At 35.6% G+C, this 7,901-nt stretch overlaps 1 long non-coding RNA gene across 1 annotated transcript; it reads left to right on the top strand.

Moving 5' to 3' along the window:
• The first annotated feature begins 3,417 nt into the window (after positions 1-3,417).
• On the top strand, positions 3,418-5,378 carry LOC135133559 (uncharacterized). Its single transcript, XR_010281179.1, has 2 exons — positions 3,418-3,492; positions 5,091-5,378. It is a non-coding gene; the product is annotated as an uncharacterized LOC135133559 (long non-coding RNA).
• Positions 5,379-7,901: the final 2,523 nt, after the last annotated feature.

Genomic DNA, 7,901 nt, shown 5'->3' with positions numbered 1-7,901 from the left:
GGAAATTGAGGTCATTTTGCATATTTTTGAATATTTCAAAGGACGATTCTGGGAAAACCATTGAAGTTATCGAAGAAATGAAAACGGATATGACTTCTGCGGCTCAAAATGTGCAAGAAAATGTATTAAGTGAAATTTCGAAAATTTTGTTAAACATTGGTGGAAATCGAGGTCATTTTGCATATTTTTGAATATTTCAAAGGACGATTCTGGGAAAACCATTGAAGTTATCGAAGAAATGAAAACGGAAATGAAAACTGTTGCGAAAAAGGACCAAAAAGGATACTAAGAACGAAAAAGGACGAAGAAGGACGAAAAAGGATAAAAGGGACGAAAGAGGACGGAAAAGAACGAAAAAGAAAAAAAAATGAAGAGAAGGGAAAAAGGGTAAAGAGAATTTTGTAGGGGAGTAACTATGATTCTCCGGTGGGAGTAACTATGATTCTTCGGTGGGAGTAACTATGATTCTCCGGTGGGAGTAACTATGATTCTTCGGTGGGAGTAACTATGATTCTTCGGTGGGAGTAACTATGATTCTTCGGTGGGAGTAACTATGATTCTTCGGTGGGAGTAACTATGATTCTCCGGTGGGAGTAACTATGATTCTTCGGTGGGAGTAACTATGATTTTTCGGTGGGAGTAACTATGATTCTCCGGTGGGAGTAACTATGATTCTTCGGTGGGAGTAACTATGATTCTCGGGTGGGAGTAACTATGATTTTTCGGTGGGGGTAACTATGATTCTTCGGTGGGAGTAACTATGATTCTTCGATGGGAGTAACTATGATTCTTCGGTGGGAGTAACTATGAGTCTTCGGTGGTGTATCATATGACGCGGAATTTCCTCAGGATTACGATTCCATATACGCTTTTGCCGGATCTCTTCAAATAAGTGAGAAAAATGCAAAATTGTCTGGGGGGATGTAACTATGACTATGTACTTCAAAGGACGATTCTCGAAAAACCAAGGGAGTTATCGAAGAAGTGAAAGCGGATTTGATTTCTGCGGCCCGAAATCTACAAGAAAATGTATTAAGTGAAATTTCGAAAATTTTGTTGAAAATTGGTGGGAAATTGAGGTCATTTTGCATATTTTTGAATATTTCAAAGAACTATTCTGGGAAAACCATTGGAGTTATCGAACAAATGAAAACGGATATGACTTCTGCGGCCCGAAATGTGCAAAAAAATGTATTAAGTGAAATTTGGAAAATTTTGTTAAACATTGGTGGGAAATTGTGGTCATTTTGCATATTTTTGAATAGTTCAAAAGACGATTCTGGGAAAACCATTGAAGTTATCGAAGAAATGAAATCGGATTATGATTCTTCGATGGGAGTAACTATGATTCTTCGGTGGGAGTAACTATGATTCTCCGGTGGGAGTAACTATGATTCTTCGGTGGGAGTAACAATGATTCTCCGGTGGGAGTAACTATGATTCTTCGGTGGGAGTAACTATGATTCTTCGATGGGAGTAACTATGATTCTTCGGTTGGGTATCATATGACGCGGAATTTCCTCAGGATTACGATTCCATATACGCTTTTGCCGGATCTCTTCAAATAAGCGAGCAAAATGGAAATTTGTCTGGGGGGAAGTAACTATGACTATGTACTTCAAAGGACGATTCTCGAAAAACCAAGGGAGTTATCGAAGAAGTGAAAGCGGATTTGACTTCTGCGGCCCGAAATCTACAAGAAAATGTATTAAGTGAAATTTCGGAAATTTTGTGAAAATTGGAAGGAAATTGAGGTCATTTTGCATATTTTTGAATATTTCAAAGGACGATTCTGGGAAAACCATTGGAGTTATCGAAGAAATGAAAACGGATATGACTTCTGCGGCCCGAAATCAGCAAGAAAATGTATTAAGTGAAATTTCGAAAATTTTGTTGAAAATTGGTGGGAAATTGAGGTCATTTTGCATATTTTTGAATATTTCAAAGGACGATTCTGGGAAAACCATTGAAGTTATCGAAGAAATGAAAACGGATATGACCACTGTGGCGAAAAAGGACGAAAAAGGATACTAAGAACGAAAAAGGACGAAGATGGACGAAAAAGGATAAAAGGGACGAAAAAGGACAGAAAAGAACGAAAAAGAAAGAAAAATGAAGAGAAGGGCAAAAAGGGTAAAGAGAATTTTGGAGGGGAGTAACTATGATTCTTCGCTGGGAATAACTATGATTCTTCGGTGGGAGTAACTATGATTCTTCGGTGGGAGTAACTATGATTCTTCGGTGGGAGTAACTATGATTCTTCGGTGGGAGTAACTATGATTCTTCGGTGGGGTATCATATGACGCGGAATTTCCTCAGGATTACGATTCCATATTCGCTTTTGCCGGATCTCTTCAATTAAGCGAGAAAAATGCAAATTTGTCTGGGGGGAAGTAACTATGACTATGTACTTCAAAAGACGATTCTCGATAAACCAAGGAAGTTATCGAAGAGGTGAAAGCGGATTTGACTTCTGCGGCCCGAAATCTACAAGAAAATGTATTAAGTGAAATTTCGAAAATTTTGTTGAAAATTGGTAGAAAATTGAGGTCATTTTGCATATTTTTGAACATTTCAAAGGACGATTCTGGGAAAACCATTGGAGTTATCGAAGAAATGAAAACGGATATGGCTTCTGCGGCCCGAAATGTGCAAGAAAATGTATTAAGTGAAATTTCGAAAATTTTGTTAAAAATTGATGGGAAATTGAGGTCATTTTGCATATTTTTGAATATTTCAAAGGACGATTCTGGGAAAACCATTGAAGTTATCGAAGAAATGAAAACGGATATGACTACTGTGGCGAAAAAGGACGAAAAAGGATACTAAGAACGAAAAAGGACGAAGATGGACGAAAGAGGACGAAAAAAGTCGAAAAAGGACATAACTTAACAGCAGAGTGCAACGAAGCAGCATTATTCTAATCTCAAATAAACGAAGTGCAGCCGGTAACTGCAATGAATTCCCATCCCGTACGAGCCGTACCGAGTTTGGCCTTGTCTAGCCCGACAGAAATCCGCTCTCTAATCATTATTCACCCCACACCAAATAGATATTAAGTTTTTTTAATTTTTTTTTATCGCTTCAATATGCTAGGCTTATCGCTATCGCTTACTATCAGTATTGATAAGAATTATTTTTATATGCTTTCAACTTTATAAATTTCACTTAGAATTTAACTTTATTTTCTATAATATTCATCTAAATTACTTCAGTTAATTTAATTAAGGTTACTAACTTTATTAATTTTAAGCTGCTTCGCAAATTCTATAATTTTTTTTTACAACTTTTGTACAATAATTAATTATTATAATTCTTTCATTCTTCTGTGATCATTTTATAATTACTTGGAAGTTACAATAATGTTTCATTTTCATTAAACTTAGTAAATCAAATCTGACCGAATTTAGTTTGACCCTCTCGCAGTGCACAGAGTGTTAAAAAAAAAAACATCAGACTTTCAGTAACTTAAGTAGGCGTGACACGGCACAGGTAAGTTACTTGGCGCCCAAAGATTATAGAAATATACATATGAACCCATCACCCTGCTCACCAACACCTAACTGAGCTGCCAGTGTAACAAGTTCAAAATAAATTATCCGATATAACTTACTGTAACGACAGAATTTTTTCACTTCTATCCACTTTAAAAAGAATTCGAAATGAAGATCATTATTTTCAGAAGTAATTTTCTCGTGACTAACCCTGTATACAGTGCATCTTTTTTAAAAGTGGCCATAGGGATTTCCAGGTTAAATTTTCTACCCCATGTTAATTTATGTTTGAGTAAAGATTCAGAGCTGAAATTTTTACTGGATGTAACTTGGGTTATCTTTGGTCGATTTTATTAAAAATCATGTTTTAAATTAAAGGATATTTCTTAAAAAAAAAATAAAATATTTGGATATTTTTGTCGCTAATATTATAGACAGCCATGTAAAATCAGACATTTACCTGACGTTTTTAAACTTTGATTATTCGTACAATTACTGTTGTTTTGTGACCGAAATTCGTCAACATACCGCAGTACATAATTAAAGAAAAAATAGAAATGGTCACTGATGGATACATTAAAGCCTTATCGACAACAGAGAAACTCCGCAAAATTTTGCTGCAGCATTCCCACATCGTTCCATACCCGGCAAGAGCACATTTTGAAAATTTTGTGGCAGATCTACAAACACAGGTTTTTTCGATCTTTGACATGGAATTTGAGTGAAATTATCTTTTATTATCTTCATTTAGGTTTGAATTCCATCATTCCGTTTCTTTTCTAAAAACTGCAATTAAGGTATTTAATGATTAAATCAAAATTATGCTGTCAAAAATGACAAGTTAAAATGATAAGTCAAAACCGTCTATGATGTACCAAAACTTTTTTAATCAAAATAATTTTTATTTTTTAAAGCACAAATTAGCAAATTACTGCAAAAAGTGGTAGTGAAAATTAAAGTAGAACCCTAAGGTTATTTTTTCCGCAAAAATCAACTCTGGGTTTTTACCCTAACAAAAGTTAGCATGGGGTCTAAAATTTAACATGGGAATCCCTATGGCCACTTTTAAAAAAGATGGACTGTATAGATAATTTTTCTATGTATGTGCATCGTTTTTGTATTGTATGTATTAGTTGTACTAGATGCGCGAAGAAATGTGTACCATCCTCGCGAAATTTGAAATTTCAAAATAAAAATCTAATCTCAAGCGCTGTGAAAAATAAGTTTTACATTAGTCGAGCATTTTTGTAATGAGTTTCGTTTAGAAGTCATTATTATTATATTCTAGTATATTCCCCAACAGGCCAGAGGCCCAATTACAGGAGAACAGGAGGACATACACGACACTCAGAGGCAGGGTGTTGTGTATGTCCTCCTGAATTGGAGTTGATGTTTTTGCTGCAAAAATGTCTTTTATTAATAACAGAAAATGATGTCTATTATCATTATATCTCCGTATTCTCCTGAAAATTGTTTGAAATATCTGCTAGAACATTCGTCTTTAAAGAAGTACTGGAGCTGAGAGTCAGAAAACTGACATAATCTCAGTAATGGAACCACTAAAATGGAACTTTCAGTAATTTTACATTTTAACAGAGGCAGCGATAGTGTTATGTTGCTGCCAACTTACATGTCAACTGCCAAGAAATCCCAATCTCTCACCGGAACTACCTACTGGACACACTAGTTTTGGTACTTCTTATTTGATGTTCTACTAATTGTCGAAACCTTCACAAGCTGATGCCCCAGGACCATAGCTTCAACTTTTTGAGTCATCTCTTCATCTGTTGCTGGTTTTGATCTTCCATTTCTGGGATCATCTTCCATGGATTCACGGCTACCCCGAAATTGTTCATACCAAAATTATATTTATTATGTAGTAAACTGACTGTGCATCATTTCCATAAACTGCCACCATCCTCTTACGAACTGTCTTTGTTTGCTGGCCTTCCATTGTATGAAATTTTATAACGCTACGATACTCTAATTTTAATTTGCTTATTTTTCTTTGGATAATACCTTATAAAACTCAAATGAATAACCAAAATTAACTCATATTTTCGGTGCAAGGTAAGAATAACTGCCCATTCACAGTGGACATAAGGCATAATAACGAGCGCATAACATAATTTACGTTTTTGGTTTGTGTCTGGCTTATGCTTATGTACGTTCACAGTGGACAGAATGAACTGTGTAAGAATTGTTAAACTGCACAAACGCAGAACAGAATAACTGCCGGCTAACCATAGAGGTGTGAAATGCCAAGTGCCAACTGTCAAAGGGAATGCAATAGCAGCATTCAAAAGTCCCTAGATTTTAACATAATTGTGACATAATTTGTGCACAAAGTTGAACTTATTTCAGCTTTGTGTACGCACACAAGGATTACATAAAACGTTCATAAGCATAAGCATTACGTTCGTTCACTGTGAACAGGGGTATACGTTTTCCATCGTTGCAACTTTATGTATTTGTGTAAGCTTTAAGTACTTGTTATGCCTTATGACCATTGTGAATGGGCAGTAAATGGCACAATTTAACATATTAACGACAACGGTGTCAACTGGTAGGTAGATAATATTTCTAGTTGCCCTCGTAAGTAAATAGTGACACTACATAAATATATCCTGTATCGCAAAATTTAAATTTAAATTGGGGGGGGGGGGGGGAGTACCAGTTGACGCCTTATAAAGGTGTTTTAAAATGATTTTCATCTAGTTAGCTTTAAAATCGCTTCAACTCCTATCTTTCCCTAGATGAAAATCATTTTGAAACACGTTGTATTATACAGGGTTTCAATAAATGGTTATAGTGTCGCAGTGGGTTATGTAATGTTATTATGTTATGATATCTATACTGTGGTGCCACCTCTCATATTTAACTGTACTAAGACCATAAGCATCTGTATATCTGGTTGCCTAAATGCTTCATATTAAAAAAAAAACTACTTCATTACAATAAAAAGAAAAACATTATTGCAGTTAAACATCACATGAAATGGTGAAAATGCTCATCATTTTGTTCAAGGCACATGTTCACTCTCTTTTTAATTTCAAAAATGTTCTGTAACATTAGAGTCCTCTTCTCTGGTGGACTGAATCTTTCCTCACTGATCGCATTTTCAAAGTCATTGTCGGAAACTATTTTAGTCTTTCCGCTCCAGTTTTAAGTGGCGTCCCTGAGGGCTCCATTTTAGGCCCTCTTCTTTTTATCACATCTGTCACCGATCTCAGTGGTCTATTAAAGTCTTCTCATGCGTTTTATGCAGATGACTTAAAAATATATGGTATTTCATCTGACCATCAGAAAAAAAAAGAGATTTGACTATAACTGAACGATGGTGTGAAGATTGGTTACTTCCTCTCAATACCAGTAAGTGCAAATTATTATATATTGGAAAAAATAATCCTAGGCATAGATACTTTATTATAATAACGTGGAACTCTCGACATGTGATGAGTACCTAGACCTATGGGTGTTGATTACATCAAGTCAAGCATTTAACTCGTGTTACTGCTAAGGCAATTCTGGAAAGAGATAAGAAACTATTGGAATCTACTCAACGCAGAGTAACCAGAATGCCGTATGGTATAAATCGTCCGCAATACTTGGATAGACTAGCCACCACGAACCTATCTTCACTCTCTGTAAGAAGAACAAGAGATGTTATTACAACTTTTCAGGCTTTAACAACTGCAAATTCACCTATTAGGCACCTATTTTCACTCAGTCCTGATACACGAACTAGAGGACATATTTTCAAGCTTCAAAAAGAGAATTTCAAAACCCGGAGTAGACAGCACTTTTTGTCAAATAGAGTTTTTGATCCTTGGAACTCACTAACGGACTATGTAGTTTTAAGTAACTCTGTACTGTCATTTAAAATTAACTACGACCATTTCTGCACTGAATAACTTTATATTGTTACTTTTATTATAGTTTTGTAAATAATAGGCTGCGCGGGCATAACAGATTTAACGTCTACCCGAACGCATTTACTTAATAATAATAATAATAGATTAGCACCAATAGGTCAGAGTAGTGTAGGTCACTTTCCACGTGATGCGCGGATAAATAATCGGTAGTTACGCTAGACTTTTGGGGATGGGGTGAGATTAGAGAATAATAGCAGACTAATTTGTATGCTATAATTTTAGAATCTCGAAAGTTGTTTCGTTAATCTAATCAATGCATATCATTACTTGGTCTTAACACCCGTAATGATAGAAGTCTTGCCTGAATACCGGTCATTTCCGGGTCAGTGGTGGGTCTTAATAACATCCTTTCGTCAAAACTTTGGACCAGTCGTTCAATTGTTCAATTCTGCTCAAGTCGTTTCAAATCATCAATAACGTCCTTAGATACTGAAGGTCTTCCACGAGATTTCCCTTTGTTCACACTGCTCTA

Source organism: Zophobas morio, unplaced genomic scaffold (assembly GCF_036711695.1).
Source record: "Zophobas morio isolate AGI-343-1 ecotype UQ-CSIRO unplaced genomic scaffold, CSIRO_AGI_Zmor_V1 ptg000022l, whole genome shotgun sequence".
NCBI lineage: Eukaryota > Metazoa > Arthropoda > Insecta > Coleoptera > Tenebrionidae > Zophobas > Zophobas morio.
This window is presented reverse-complemented; position numbering and strand designations above follow the sequence as displayed.